The following is a 16309-nucleotide window of genomic DNA, read 5'->3' on the forward strand; positions in this document are numbered from 1 at the left end:
GAGGGGGCTCTCGGCGCCGGGAGGTGGGAGGGCGGCCCCCCCGGGGAGGCGTGCCCCCCGCACGCCCCCGCTTCCCCCCGGGGAGCGGGCCAGGTGCTCCCCCGGCGGGGCCGGAGCAGCGCCGCCGCCCCGCGCCTCCCCAGGGCAAGGGCGGCTCCTGGCCGGCGGGGGCGGGCGCCCTGCTGCCGCCCGCGGGGTGGGCGCCGTGGGCCGGCCGCGCCCCGCCCGCCTCCCTATTGTCTGGCGGCGGCGGGCGGGCGAGCGGCCGGCGCTGTCCCCGCGGCCGGGGGCCATCGCCTGCCGGGGGCGGTGGGCTCCGCGCAGGCTGGGGGAGCCGCGGCGGGGGTAGAGCCGGGGCGTAACTTCGAAGGGGACCGTTGCGTGCCCGCCCGGCCCGGCCGGTAGGAGGGTTGAGCCCCTCCGAGCCCCGAGGACTGTCTCCGCTCCCGGTCCTTCCTTCCTCCGCCTTGTGCCAGCTGCGAAGCCGGGCGCCTGTGCGTGGCTGTACTCGCCACAGGGCGGAGGAGGCTCCGTCTGACTCGTCAGCCGGCAAAGGAGAGTCGAGAAGTTCAGTCCCGGGGCGCCGGCAGGAGCTGGCGAGTCCCCGCCCGCTGTCACCGGGCTGCGCACGCCCGGGCTGGCGGCGGCACCGACCGGCGGACGGACGGGCGGACTGACCGGCGGCAGCCGACGAGCCATGAAGTTCCTCTGGCTCCGGAGTCGTCTCGCATCCCGCGGCGCTGCGGCGCGGGGGCGAGCGCGGAGGAGCAGTGCAGTGTATGTGCACGGTCGGGGAACATGCCTGAATCATGTCCTGCTCTGGGGGTGTCTGGGTTTTGGGGTGCGTTCTGACCCTCGGCTCTCTCCTAGATCAGGGCGTGCAGCACTGGAGATCGACACCGACTTTCATAAACCCTGTAATGGAGGCAGTCCTGGATCTCCAAAAGAGCTCAGAGTATCTGCAGTAGTGAACATTATCTGGTAGGTTCCTTGTGCGTTGTTTCTGAGCTGCTTGGACTTCCTGGTGGGTTAGTTAGGAGGATGGAGAAGTTTACTTGGCACAGGGCATTGTTCATGTAAAATAGCGAAGGCTGGGATGTCTCTTGGTCTGCAGGCTGGAATAGGTGCCGTACAGAGAGCGTCTTGGGCACGCCGAAGTGCGTATAAGCATTGTATAAATGAAAAGTGGATTTTGTTATGGAAGCTATTATCTCAAAACAAATACTGCATTAAATGTAGGAACGAGAGAGGAATTGTGAAAGCTGGTCTGTTGGTTTTGCCCAGCAGCATGGTTTTTGTTTGTTCTTGCTTAGAAGGATTTCTTGCAGAAAGAAAAAGCTTGTGAGTACTTGGGAGAAAACGTTTCAAAACAACCTGCGTGATGCAAACTGAATTACATTCTCTTTGAGCGAGCAGGCATCGTTTGGAAAACCCTTTTGTTACTGTATTCAAACATTGCCAGCAAGGCAGTCTGTTTCGCTTGTGTTGTTAACTGAATTCCCCTGAGCCGATGAGAAGTAGATGCTTTTTTTCAGAACTGAATTGCTTTTAACTTGAGACTAGTGGTTCTCGTATCTTTGCTAGACTGAAGAGCCCTGTAGTATTGCATTTGGGTAATGTGTGTGTATGCTGTGATTGTCCCCAAACTTGTCTTTGTGAAACATAGCAGGTTGAGGTAGAGCTTTTCCTTGTGAGGCGTATTTCTGTATTCCCTTAATGTTTCTTACGACTCTCTTCTGGATTATTCCCTCTCTTGCAACACCCTGGATGACCTGTGTGCGCTGTAGCTGGATCCAGTGTCCTGGTGTGTCTAGCCTTAATTGCTGTTATTTGTCACTGTTGTTCATTATTCTTGGAACAGGCAATATTTATCACTGCGTACCAATACATCATTGGAGATTGTTAGAGCTATGTATTGAACACTTCTGCCTTTGGTAGGTTTCTCAGTACTGAAGAAATAGTGGACTTTGCACTATGGTTAGGATTCCTTTTGTCCCTACTGTACCGAAAGGACTGTTTCTTGTGTCTTCTGAATTGCTGAGCAGTCTATAAAAGTATTTCACTTAAGCTTATTGCTATCCTTGATCTACCACCCACCCCCCCCCCCCCCCCTTGTGCCTCCATGTAGTCTGAGGGAAAGGATTAAATTTTGGTTAACTTTTTCATCTGTCTATGGTTGGTAACCCTTTTGTTTGAGTGTGACTTCAGAGGAGTCTTATTTAAAAAGTAGCCCTGTATCTTTGAAGTCACATTCAATTATACGTGGTCTGAGGATTTCTTCCATCTTTATGAAACCGGAATGTTTAAAGCACCAAGTACATATAAACTGAGTTTTCTTCTGTTTGCACATAATAAATATAACCAAGTCACAATCACTTGTAGCCAAGCTGTGGCTAATCTTTATTCTGGTGATCAGTTTCTCTTTACCTTTCAGTCTGAGATCTAGTCAAGAATTCCATGGTGTCAGATTCAGTATTTTTATGTTTTCTAATTTTTAGAAATGCTGGGCCTGTTGCAAAATTTACAGAATTATTTTTTCAGTGTCTGTTGATGAAAATAAAGTTATGTGTGGTAATAGGGTTGGTCGTGGCATGAGGGAAGGTTCTGAACATTTTTAGCTGAGTACATGTTCTCTTCTGTGTATGAATGGTCGATATTCCCTCTCCTTGTGCTTTAGATGTGGGGTCATTGATCCGTATATGTCCAGGATGGTTCACCTCTGAATTGTCAGTGACTTGTTTACAAGTGATGCAATTTTCAGTATAGTACCGTTTCCCCTTTTTCGTTTGTTTACTTGCTATTTCCTAAATAGGCAGCAATATTGATCTTGGTGTTCTACTCATGTGCCTCCCCACTACGTGTCAGTAGCATCACCTTTGTTGAATATATACCTATAAGATTACAGTTTTCATTTGTTATTCTTTCAGTTTCTCATATTGTCAAATTGGGCATTAAAGCAGCTTCGTTCTTCAGGCTATGAAAGGGGTGTGATTACTTATGTTTTCAGCATTATTACTAGTATTATTACTAATTCCAATGTATTGCCTTTCTTCCAGTTCATCTTCTCTTCTTTTTTTTCTTTTTTTCTCTTTTTTTATTTTTTTTTTTTTGTGGCTAGTTAAGGACTTTCCCAAATATTCAGATCACTTTGCTGCATAAACAGTTGTTTCTTTCTTCTGTGGAGGTGGAAGCCACCAAAAAAGATACGTTTCCTTACCCTGTAGCAGCCAGATGGCATTTAATCTGTGCCTTGTGTCACTTTAACTGATGGTTCATTTCCAGTTCTGTTAATCTTTCCCTCAAGGAACTGGAAGGAACTTCAGAAGGTCCACTCAAGTCTTTTTAATATCCTTCGGAGTTCAGTGAACTCAAATGTATTTCATAGAACAGTGGTGTCTTTACTGCCAGTGGATCCTGTCTAACCAACTTAAGAATTCAGCTCAAATTGAGCAAAAGTCCGGTGTTGTCACTTGTGGAAAGATGTGTACCGCATATTTATCCTTAAGAGCTTTGAGATCATAGCAAATGTTAAAGTTAAATAGAATTCAGTGAAAAATAATACATTCTTAAAGGGGAAAGAACTGGAGAGTACGTTTATTAGACCATTAAAATTATAAAAAGAGAGTATCATGTTGAAGCACAGAAGCTAGGAAGATTGCTGATGACTGAAAGAGGAACGATGTGGCTTGATGGGAGAACCTTTAGGAAAAATGGTAAAAAACTCTATGCTACTTTTTGCATTCCTTAAATGATGTCAAAGATTACAAAGAACTTAATGTTGCAGACATCCTTTAGCAATGTGACCTCTGCTTGTGCCTAAGAGGTCTAAAGAATCTCAATATATTCTACTTCCAAAGAGCAGGCTTCAAATGGTGTTTGGAGCTGTTTAAGAAAGTGAGTTTGGTATTTGAGGTTCACTCAGTGCAACTTGGCTATCCCCAGTGGATTTTGCAATCTGCTGCTCACCTTCCTCAACTGTTGGTTTCACTAGGAGTTGAAAGAATGTAACATGCTGCCAGGGGACCCACAATTTGAAGTCGCTGCTCAAGCAAGCCTTGAAGGCTGGCAGTTTTGCTTAAACAGTGGGCAGACAGAACTGTGTAATGAGGCATGCATAACACCAGCCCTCGCTGTTTGGCAAAGCCAGCGTCGTTCTGTTGACTGCTTTGAGCGCCAAATTCACCCCACCAGACAGAAGGACAGAAATGAGCTTTTGAACTTCCTAATGGTTGTGGTAAAAGTTCCACATGTTCAGCACTCTGAATCTTCAAGCATCTTACGACCCACATATATTGAATGGGAAATGGCTGTTAGCTTACAATGAATACTGTGAATTAGGCAATCATTTTATATAGATTTTAAGGCTTGAATCCTTATTTATAGGTTACGAGTGTCATTATTTTAACATTGTCTTGCCTTAAAGAAGTGCTAAGAACTTCATAAATGGAAATACATGTTTGTATAGTCTGGGGCAATATTGGTAGAGGTCTCAAGCCTTGGCTTTCCTAAAAATTAAGGTATATTAGCCTAAACAAAACATCGTACTAACATGATTGCCATTCCATTGTAACACAGGGATGAAGACACGCTTCCTATGTCAAAATGCTGTTTATTTTTAAACTCTCCTACTGGCTCTGTGCATGGGTGTAAGGCTGTGGTTTGTTAATTAGGTCAAAATGAGATCTAGGAATGTCATATGTCCTAAAAAGAGTAAAGGGGACACAATGGGGGAAGGAGGCAGTAAAGAGCAATCATTACTGTCTGGGGTGTAGAAGACGGGTGGTTAAACCTTAGTTACAGCTGTGTGCTTCTTCAAAAAGTCCAGATTCGTAGTTAATCTTTAGAATACTTTTGAAGTATACAAATACTGCCTTTTTATACGTAGGTCAGCTGCCTTCAGCAACACCAGTTGGAGCTGAGGGCGCACTGCAAATCAGAGCTGTATCAGCAGCTGTATCAGCAGTAGTTGGGCACTTGGCAGCAGTTGCCAAGTGAGCTAGGTGGAGCAAGCATGAGGACTCAGGGGTTTCTGTTTCTCAGTAGGATTCTCAGCAAGAGGAAACATACTTGTAGCTTCAGTGGAATTTTTGGAGCATTCAGCACTGCACAATGTCCAGCCTTGTTTGCAATGTTGAGTACTTATGGCTGGCTCTCTGTGCTCAAAACTTCTCAGTAGGGAACTGGTCTGACAAAAGGTTCACGGTACCTGGAATGTCACGTGAGTTCTAGTTTTTTGTGCATGGATTGGTCTGAGGAATTGGTGCCCGTATGAGATCCCTGCTGGCATTGTCGGTTTCTGTTTAAATGTGATACAAACGACACAACGTTACTCCTTGTATCTTTTGAATGCTTTTCAAAGGTGACTTCTTAATATGTTTTACTTAGATTTGCTGGAGGAGTTTGTGGGTGAATAGAGAACAAATTATTTTATTAAAAGAAATACTTTAAGATACAAGGAGACTTTGGGGTTTTTTTTCCGAGATTATTAAAACTTTGGGTGTTCTATCTTACAATCCACAAACATTCATTTTAAACATGATTCTTCAGAAGTAGCTTTTATTTCTTTAATACTCTAGTTCCTGGGTTCCTCCAGGGGAAAAATAAGGCCTTATTAATATCAGCTGTTTGTTTCTTTTGGGAAAAGGAGGGAAGAGGTGAGAAAAAGAGTAATATTGAGCTAAGTTTCTTCTTTCCACACATAGTAAAGAAATTGTTGCATATGCACATCCTTAGAAATATACATTAATCGTTGTATATGATGTTCAGAGAGGGAGAAGTTTTACGTTACTGAATACACTGAAATTTTACTTCACCACCCTTTGTTCTGAAAGCTTTCCAATACATTGATATTTGCGTGGGTAATGAGAGTGTGAACACCATACCCTGTGGTCACACATGCTTACTGACAAAGAGCAAGCAATACTTTTAGTGCAATTTAGGCCAGATGCATATGGGCATGATCTAATTCTAAAGGTGCAATTTGCAATGTATGTTCCTTTATATGAGTGAATGTCCTATTTATGGATGTAATCCTCATGAAGTTACTGTCTGTGAATTGATGAACAGGAGCCCTCTTCCTTACCAGGCAAGGTTTTAAGTCTGGATGCTGCAGAGAGCTGACCCGAGAGAGGGAGAGGCTAGCTGAGGGTGAGAGCTTGCTGGCGGGTTGGGACTGAAGATGGCTTTGCACCAGAGCAGCTTCTTCTGCACAACTTTGTGTGGAAAGAATCAGTCATTTCCATCCAAAGCAATGAAATAAAAAGCTCAGTCAGCCATTTCATCTTGAGATACCCCGCCCTCCAAAACAAGTACTAAAAAGAAAATGTAGCTTTTGGCCCATGTGTATCCAAGTAATTTCCACTGATTAAGTTGATGCTTGTAATTGGGATCTAGGCAGGCCATGTTTTATGAAATGTAAGTATCTTTTTTTAATTTCAGTAGAGGAAGTTACAAGATTTATATAGTCCCTTTCATATTTTATATAACCCAATAACTGCTTGGGAAGGAAAGTCTGTTTAGTTTACCTTTGTCCTAGATTCAGTTTTAATATCTAATGCTTAAATGAAGGGGAGTTGATCTTTATTCTTAATGATTCATGCTGCCTCAAAGCACAGTGGTTTCTAGTTGTGTGCTGCCTTTCCCGCTGGGGGATGCAAACAAAAGAACAATAATTTCAGACTCCTCCTTCAGTTTCCAAGAGAACCTTAGCTGCTCAGGGATAGCTTTGAATTTTAAAAGCATTTTTCTTCCAAATTATGTATTGATTGCACACAAAATAGCAGTGCTGTAATATGCAATTTGAAACAAATGCATGATGGTGCTCGTTTGCTTTTAATGCTGCTTTTTCCAGCAGAAAAACAAAAAGTGGATTCTGTTCCCATAAACCACTCTTGCAAAATCTTTACAAACATTTATTAGTCTAGACACAAAATATTCTCACCCGGCCTCAGCTTGACGATGGCAAAAAAAAAAAAAAGGCAAGCTAATATTTTACTTGGCTGTCAAAAAAGGGAAAAGGGAAAAAAAAAAATAAAAGCTTGCCTCGGGCTAGTGAACCAGTAACATTTTGCTGGGGCTGCCTACAACAACAGATGCGTCTTATTCCCATGGGGTTTCCAGGCCTGCCTATTCTGTTATGCTAAACTTGGACACTCATAAACATTCTCCTTGAGTACCGCACCCCAGTCATATCCTGGGCTCTTCTAATTTGGTTGATTTAATAATGACACTAGATGTGTTTGTCCTGCCCCTCCTTACCAATCTTTGTATTCCCCCGATCTCCCTCCAGATATCATTTAACTAATGTATTAATTAAAAAATAATCCTAATATATGGGAACTGGAATAATTGATAGAAATCAAAATGGTTTTAAATAGGTGATTTAATCACAGTTTATATCTGCATGTAGGGAATCTTGCTCTAAATGATTTCTTCTAATCTGGATTTGCATTTGTTATTTTGATGACTTTCATAAATGGCGAGTGATTCTCATTGTTTGATATTGTGGTAGTTTGCACAGTTTTGTTCTGTAAAGGGATAAATTATATTGGTGAGTGTTTATTTTATACAGTCCTTTATCTTAAAATACACTCGTCAGAGTTAATTTTTACTTTTTGTCATTTTCTTAGGAAATGGTGAATTACGAATATCTTGTTTTTCAGATAATGATTAGTTCCTGTTATTCCCATTTTATATCAAACTGCATTTGGTTGGAAATTAAAATTTGATTAAAAATTCCCCTAAATGGCAAAAGATGTCTGTATTAGTAATGAAACTACTGTAAATACGTACAATATCTTAATAATACATTTATCCAAGCATGACTGCTTTTTTTTTTAAAACCTATGGATTTATGAGACAAAATATGATACTTTTTTATACTTACTAGGTTCAGTTTATTGTTTTGGTGATGACATATCCATGTCTGTTAAGATTTTTAGCCCTGGCAGACCTCATGCTCAAACCTGAATTGGAGGTATTACACAGAAAACAACCTGTCCTGCTTTTGCAGCTTTGAGGCAGGACACTTCTGTCATTCAGAATATAATTTGGATCTTCACTCAGTGCAGCTGTCTACAAAGTGGATGTCTGTCTATAAGGTTAGTCATTGACTGCCACTAATTACATCTTTTCACTAAGAATTTCCAACTTAGTTAACTAAGATCACTTGTTTCTAAAAAGAAAAATAATTATACAAACTAAAACTGTCTGGTTTAATATTCTTTTTTTTTTTCTTCAGTGCTTTAATTCCATTAATAAAAACTTGTCTGTTTACAGAACAGTACTTCAGGCAGTCATCGGTACTCTTAATGAGCATGACTGGTTTAATGTTGGTGAATTAGGTAGGTGTTACTCATATAAGAGGATGTTCAGTGTGATCCTGGAACATTAATGTAAATTAACAAAGTGTTTCTGACTAAAACTTTGCTTTTCCTACTCTCAATAATGGGCAGTTTAAACATAATATTGATTCTTGTCTTCCTTCCCCGCCCCCCAGCTCTGCTGCTGTCCTGTTTTATGCTGTGTAATTTTCTGGGGGGGCTTCTTTGTTGCTTCTTAAATGTGCTTTTTATCAACAGGTACAGTATTTTTAAATAAAATTCTACTGCTTATTCTCACTTAAATCAGAAAGAGTATGATTTTGACCCTAGGATATTTATGCAGCTTCAAACTACCTATATATTTTAAAACAGAACTAATCTGATTTTTTGAAGGTGTTTAATGCAAAAAAGAAGAAAGCAGCCCCACAGATTCTTTTTAATGAATTTAATTTTAAGCACAGCCCCCCCTATTCATTTTAAGCAGAGTGTTTCAGTTAACTACATGCTTTCCACTTAAATCCTGTTGTGCTGACTTTCCACCATTATGCTAGTATGCCAGAGACAAAAAGTGAAACTGGGTAGTCTGTTTTCAGTAATCCTCTCTCTTACTTCCCTGCCAGGCCTGAACATCAGAGGGCTGTGTTTCTCCTGCAAGAGTTGCTCACATGACAGGCAGCTCCTGCAGAACAGGGCAGAAGGTGCAGCCTCCAGCTGTCCTTGGCTGGTGGCTCCCGAACTGGGGGTTGTCCTCCCGAGCAGGGCAGTTAGGAGAGGGGTCACATGGCTGGTCGAAAGTCAGTCATGGAGGTGATGTTCACAGTCAAAAGTTTGGGGTGTCAGCCTGGATAACAGTGGAGCTCCTGGGAACAAGTCGGAAAGATGATGATTCTTGCTGGGTTACTTTGCTGCTGCATCGAAGGCCTTCATTTAGGTGAGCTGGGAGCAGTGTGGGACAGCATCGGGCTTCTGCTGGGCTTCTAGTCCGGTAGTGCTTGTGGCGCAGAACATGTTAAATACGGTCACTGCAAGCCCTCTGCTCCCTGGTGCCATGGGCTCGGATACTTGTTCTGGTCTGCTGACTCTTTCAGACCCTTCATTACTCTACGGTAACTTGAGTACACAGTCATCTCTCTGACTTCAGTGGGTGACCGGACTTCGAGATTCAGCTTTTTATTCCACATGTTATACTTGGAAGGCTCTGTGGTCCCCTATGTTATACCTTTTTTGTCTCTGGGCTGATTGGCAGTAAACAATGTTTATCCATTCTGCGAATGCATGATGGCAGGGGGGTAGAGGGGGGATCAGTCTTTGTCACACACAGAATAAGACATTATCTCCCACAGAAATCAGCGGGAGTGTCTAAGGAGTACAGTACAGTACTCAGCAGGGAGGTGGAGTCAGGTCGCTGTTGCAAATAAAAATGCTTCGCTTTTTGCAAAGGTTAGCTTGGTACACAGTGGTGTTTTACTAGATAGTTGAGACCTGCAGAGAGTGTTTATGCACACAGCTTGGACTACCCTCCTTCCTTTTAGTTATAAGCTGAAAAATCCCCAAATCCTGGGGAGAAAAATCAAGAGTTGAAGGGACTTTTCGAGATCAGCTAGTCCAGCCTCTTGCTCAAAGCAAAAAGTGGATAGATAGTGCAGATAGATAACTGTGCAGATAGATAAGCTTGTTCAGGGTCTTACCAAGTTTTGAAAACTTCCAAGAATGGAAATTCCTTAAAAGTCCCTAGCAGATTCCACAACCTCTCCGGACAGCTGGTTACAATTCCTTGCCAGTGCTGAGATGCTGTTACTCTACTGTCACCATGCCCCTAAAGTGGTGATCATCTGTAGCAGACCAAGAACATGCTGGTGTGCAGTGAGTGGCAGGTAAACCTGAGTTAGCTTGACAGTCTTGCCCTTGTCCTGACAGTAATTAGTGTTGCAGTGGGAATACTTGTACTTAATAGCAGTGACTGAGTACCCTGGATATGGAGAGGGAAACTGAAGTGTTGTATTTGTGTTGTGAAAGTGCTGCTGCATGACAAGCATTGGTTGGATCAGGTCAAAGAATAAATAACGTCCTGAAGAACTTCTATAAGATCAGCTGTGCTTGCAGGCATAGACACAGGGTTTTTTCTGCATCTTTCCAATATGGATGAGTCTGTCAGTAGGGACTAGATGAGTTCTTGCTTTTGTCTGTCCTTAACTTAGGCGATTCAGCTTAAATTGTAAAGCTGTTACGTGACACTGGAAGCATTCTGGAGCCACGTTAAAGAAACCCTTTTAAAAAACCAGCTCTGAAGTCCCATTCTTTACTTACTAAGTGGAGAAACAAATCATTATCAGAAAACAAAGGACTTCTGATGCACTCTGTGCACCTTGACCTTCTCACAAAGTAGTATCAGACCTGAAAGGCTGGAGGAGGCTTTAAGGAGGGCATGGTGTGGGAAACAGGTGGGTCTGGGGCATGCATAAGAAGTTGTGAGGAAGCACATGAGAGTAGAAGCCCTAAGTGGTGGCCTAAGTGGTAGAGGAGCCTCTAAAGAGTAGTTGCAGCCTTGATAATATGCCTTAAAACCTTCACCATGACATGCGATAACCCAGGCTCATGCAGTAGAACTGTAATTTTTTTTGCTTTTCAAGTGACCCTCCCAAGTCCTTGCTTTATCCTCATTTTTAAACACTGGCCCACACAAGTACTGGATTTATACATTTATTTCAAGTATTTTGGGATCCTTTACAAATTACTTAAATTACCATCTGTATCCTGGTGTATGCATATACATGCAGATCATGTAGCAGTGTATATTAGTGTCACCTGGCAAGTCCATCGTAAGTCCTTGTTTTCAGTTTCTAGTGATAGTTGAAATGAGAATTTCTCACACATCATTTCTATCTGAAGGCTGCTTTTGTTCTCTCTTTGGGTTTTGGGGGAACATTCAGCTGGTTCAAGAGCAAAATTAACAGTGAGGAGGGAAGCAGGGAAAGCAAGAGAAGCAATCTCAGTGTAAAAGCTGTATTATCTTTTTTTTTCTGAACAGTTCTGTGCCTCAGGGATTTGACGTAGGAACTTGAAATTTGCCAGGGATCTAGCCCTGAGGTCTGAGAAATGCGTTCTGCTTGTAAAAATAAATAAAATAAAAAATTGGCAGAATTATGAGTCATAACGTATCACTACGTTTTTTGTATCCAAGGTAGAATTTGTAGGATTTTTTGTTACCTGCTCTTGATCATGCTTTTGCCTGTCATGCACACTTGGAGGCTGCTTTAAACCACCTGTATTAAATGGATTCTCCTCCTCCATCTGTCTAGGCTATTGTATTGGCATGCATCTGTGTAGTCCTTAAAGCATGCTGCTGCTTCTCCTGCTCCTGCAAATGCCGCTGACCTAGCAGGAGGTATAAAAGCACTGGGAGTTGGTAAGCCCTGAGACCTATCCCCCTTGTTTAAGGGTAGAATGCTCCCAATACTCTTAATTGCTGTTGAAAAGATACCATTTTGCTACGGTGACAGGCAAATACTAATGAAAGCAGATAGCTGCCGATTTGAAGTCTGGTTTCCAGTGTGACAAGGGTGCGTACAGTTAGTTGTAATCAGTGGAGGAGGGGGAGAGAAGGAGACAATCTGTGCTCAGCTGTGTCACCTTTAAAAGCGCGGGGGTTCCTGTATAGCAGGAGGGATGATTAGAGAATGAGTCGGGCTATCTAGCAGACCATCTGTAGGACTGCTGCTTTGGTCTCTGAAGAAGCTGAAAGGTGTCTAGGGACATGAACTCCAGGAAGTGAAAGGAAGGTCTTGTACTTCCAGCACTAGTCGGGGCCTGGGAAAACTAAGGTCTTCAGAAATTTTTCATCGGGGGGAAAAAAAATACGCAGATTCAAGTTGAAAGGAACATGTTGTGAAATCATATCTGTGCCAGATTCCTCCATTTTAAAGAAGGAAATCCCAGGAGAATAAAACCTTTTGTTTTTATGTTTTAAGGAGAATTTTTTTTGATAAACAATTTAAAAATTAATAATCTTTTACTGTTCTATTTTTTTAAAAGCCAGTATGAAGCATTTTGGGGGTTGAATTAAATGGTTGTTCAACCCCAACTACTTTTAAAAATCTTTCTGTGTCAATAACTTGTTTCTTCCTCCTTTTCTTTTTCTATGTAATAGCACAGCAAGCAAAAGAAAATTGAGCTGTAACTATGCAAAAAAAGTATCCCTAACTCTGCTGCCATTTTATTTGGTATGATAAGCATTTACGTAAGCCTCATACTCACCCTCAAGAATAATCATGCAGAGGTGTTAAGGTAGAGTGCTCACAAGTAAAATTGAACACTTTAGGGGTCCAAAAAAAAAAGAAAAAGAACTGCCTGTGTGAGGTTTTGCTGCCGAGGTGACTGGATGACATGGAAAATACATGCTTATGTGACTGAGGAGCAGGGACGTGCACCATATATGTGAAAGCCGCTGCTTTATCAGTGCACCTGTGATTGTTAAGTACTTGTCACACTGGATCAGTAGCTTTTACATGATCAGACATAAAAACTGGTTATGGCTTTGTGTGTCAAAAGCAGTGGCATAAATTACGGTTCTCACTGGGGAGGTCCCGGGGGATATTTTGTAATAAAGGTAATTAGGTCATTTAGTGGTCACTTCAGAGGTGGCCCTGAAATTCTGAAGTCTGCTTTGATGAAACCTGCTTGTTACCCACTAAAACCAGCGGGGATAGGAGGTAACTGAGAAGGGCTGGCCGCGTGTTCTGTGGCAGGCTCCTTCCAGCCTCTGCTGGGCTTTGTTGTCAGCTTCCCAGCGCTCCAGCCCGGCTCTGCCTGTTGCATACTCTGAAGCTGGCTGTGGGCAGGCAGGACAGTAGCTTTTGGTATGTGCCTCCTTCATTACAGACTGTAATGTGGCAAGGACCCCAAGCATGCCCTTATCTTTGTAGCACATGTGAAGTCCTGCTGAAATCAGTTTGACAGGTTTTGCTTCCATGTTGAATTAGAACCTGACCTCATTTTAAAATGGGAATCAAATGTGAATATTGCAGGGTTTAGATAGAGGTTTGGCTTTATTTTGGATTCACAAGCAGTAATGCCCTTCAAACTTTGCAGATAATGAACAACTGAAGAAAATGGCGCTGTGAAACAAAGTTCTTCACCCTTCTAGCTGACAGGCAGCAAAGATCAGAGCAGATTAGCCTATACTGAGCTCTGTAGAGAACAGTTTTTGACATGGATACGTCTACTCTGAATAAGTGGTGAGAGTTAGAAGGAAGCTAAACAAAGGATCAGCAACTGCATCTTGTCAAGGATTAATTAGACTCTATAAGGAGAAGACAAAACAATGCTTCCTGTGTTGAGAGAGGTCATAGGCAATTCATAATCTAGGTGATTTTAAAAGTTAGAATCAGTTTCTATTGCTTCATCTCTCCTGAGACATCCTGAGTTTGTGCATGTACTTAAAATCACATTACATGGGTTTGGATTTTTTGGTGCCACGCTTCACTTGTACACTGGATGGAAGTGTACAAACAGTAAGCAGGGAGAAATGCCTTTGCATAAAGCATATAACCTGAACATGCAGTGAACACTTTCTGTAAACGCATCTGTTTTCTTGCTGCATGAGGTACTCCTGTTTGGGGGAAGGAAGGAAAAGGTGGGTAAAAAAATTACTCCTAGAAACAGGTTCTTTTACGTGTGGCTTCTGCTGTCAGCCTTTTGTCTTTTCCTTCTCAAACTATAACCAGAAGGGCAGAAGTTTCTGGCTGCATTTAGAAAATATTTATATAAGTCTTTATCCAAATCTGCTATAGAGACAACTTCAAATGTTGTATTCCACTCCGGAATAAATCTGTCGTATTATAATTATTAATGACTTGAGATTATTAGCTGTTTATGATCTGTTTCTGAAGAGCAGTGTCCTGAGCAATTAATTGCTCAAAGGTAAAGTATAAGACCCTGGATCTTCAAAAAAGTATGCCTGTACTTAATTTTTCCAGGAACATAAAAAAGTCTGTTTCATGGGCTGGTTTTGCTAGGAATATCAAATGTATGAGAATCTGAGGTAAAATTACAGAAGAGGATTGCAGTGATGAATGTCTTGAGAGAGTACCTGCTCTAGGAGAACCTGCTTTAGCAGTGGGCTGGACTAGATGATCTCCAGAGGTCCCTTCCAACCCCAACCATCCTGTCATTCTGTGATTAAGAGTGCAACTAATTGAAGATTTTCCTCCAGATTCTTTAATGGAAAAATGATGCTTTTGACATAAAGCAAACACCTGTAATATTTAATTATAAACCAAATGGTAGAATATAATGTCAATATTAACACTGAGGGATAAAAATACAGTCCAGATAAAAATTAAAAAAAAAATTAAAAATAATCTTACACAATATTAAGTCATGTCTTTGACCATAAAGTATGTAAGGGACAAGCCAAAGCAATCTCTGAACCATCAGTGATGACCTTCAGGAGTTCATGGAGGATGGGGGGAGGTCTCAGCGGACTTGAGACAGGCAAACATACTACCTAGTCTTAAGTGAGGGAGAGGCATGAGCAGAGGAGGAGAACACATAGGGGATCGCAGATCGGTTAACGGGATCTTCGTTCACAGGATGATACAGAGTTTACTAAAGAACAGTCTGTAAGAACCTAGAGGATTGTAACAAGATTGTTAAAGAGGTGGATTTGTCAAAACCAGATTATGTCAAGCCAATCTGATTTTCTTTTTTGCTGGTGTTACTGGCCTGCTGGGATGGGACGTTGCAAACCTTACTGAAGTCAAGATGCATGGTGAGGTCCCACATGGCATTACTGTAAACAGTATAGGAGAGTGTTTTAGAGGAACCAAAGTACAAGAATGATGCATAATTGGTTTGATAAATTGAGTGTGAGTTTTCATAATAGCCTCGTAAACTGAGAGAACATGTCAAGCAGGGCGCTACAGATGGAATAATCCCGTTAGCACCAGGGAGAAGGGAATGGAGGTTTCTGTAAAGTCTGTAGAGAAAAGAAGGCTGGGAAGATTGCAAGCAACATGCTTTATTGAGATTTTATTGAATACTGTCGTAGTTCTTCATGGCCCTAAATTGAACAGGGTTTTGAAATTACAGCATCCTTTAAAAAAAAAGAAATAATCATATGCAGCGTAGTCGGAAGAGTGTAGATGCATCTTTCTTTTTCTGGGACCTGCTTTCATCAACGAAACATGTTGCTCCATTGGTAATCAGTGGAGGAGTAGGATAATCTGCCTGTGTACCCTAAGGGAGACTGAACCTCTGCAAACAGGTGTGGTACAGAGATTAGTTAAAGGGCTGCAGGTGTTGCAGTTGCAAGTTGATGTGGCTTGCAAGCACCATAAATGCGATTGGATAAATGAGGGGACTGGAGAAAAACACTTAACTGATTTGTTAGATGGGTTTCACATTTTATTCCTTACCTCCAGCATGCTTCAGTAGTGCATGTGAGGTCAAATGTTGCTTTCACTTGCACTCTGTGCCATCCCACAACTGGACCTTCAGCAAGACCTTAAACTCCCTCAGGCTGCCCTGCGTATAGATCCTATGTGCAGCGCTAGGAATGAGGCACTGAAGAGTATCACAGCCACTTCTCAAACTGCAATTTCAGTCAGCAGAACTGGCTGTTAAGTAGCTTTTGAAAAGGGGCATTTCTAGCATTTCTGAAATTTTACTCAGGATTGCAGAAAGATTAGGTAATACCACCCAGCTCTTCCCCAAGAGCATTGCTCAACGCTGAGTCTTGGCAGTTGTCTGTCTTTTGTCAAGAGCCCTCCAGCCCCACAGAGAAGCAGCAGTTAATAACGCTCTACCTCTTGTCCCTCAGGACACAGAGACAAATGGATCCATTTAGCTTTGCTTCATCGTTCTTTCGCTGCAAAGACAATGGCCTGCAATACATACTTTGTATATACATTAAAATAAGTATCTTCTACGCTTCTGTGCAGTTTTACAGACTGCCAGCATTAACTTGTGGAAGAAGGGTATTTTTCAAG

General features: G+C 42.2%; 1 protein-coding gene across 9 annotated transcripts in view; it reads left to right on the top strand.

Moving 5' to 3' along the window:
* ZHX1 (zinc fingers and homeoboxes 1) overlaps window positions 1-16309 on the top strand; it is a 29213-nt gene that overhangs the window by 383 nt on the left and 12521 nt on the right. For 4 of the 9 annotated variants that reach the window (XR_008731210.1, XR_008731209.1, XR_008731211.1 and 1 more), the window contains exon 2: window positions 871-981. The exons of 1 other annotated variant lie outside the window; for it this stretch is intronic. The gene's annotated coding sequence lies outside the window, so the exon portion shown is untranslated. Of the gene's footprint in view, window positions 1-59; window positions 778-870; window positions 982-8294; window positions 8343-16309 lie in introns of those variants that run through there. 4 more of the 9 variants (XM_055703850.1, XM_055703852.1, XM_055703851.1 and 1 more) reach the window with 4 other exon arrangements.

Source organism: Falco cherrug, chromosome 3 (genome assembly GCF_023634085.1).
Source record: "Falco cherrug isolate bFalChe1 chromosome 3, bFalChe1.pri, whole genome shotgun sequence".
Taxonomy (NCBI): Eukaryota; Metazoa; Chordata; class Aves; order Falconiformes; family Falconidae; genus Falco; species Falco cherrug.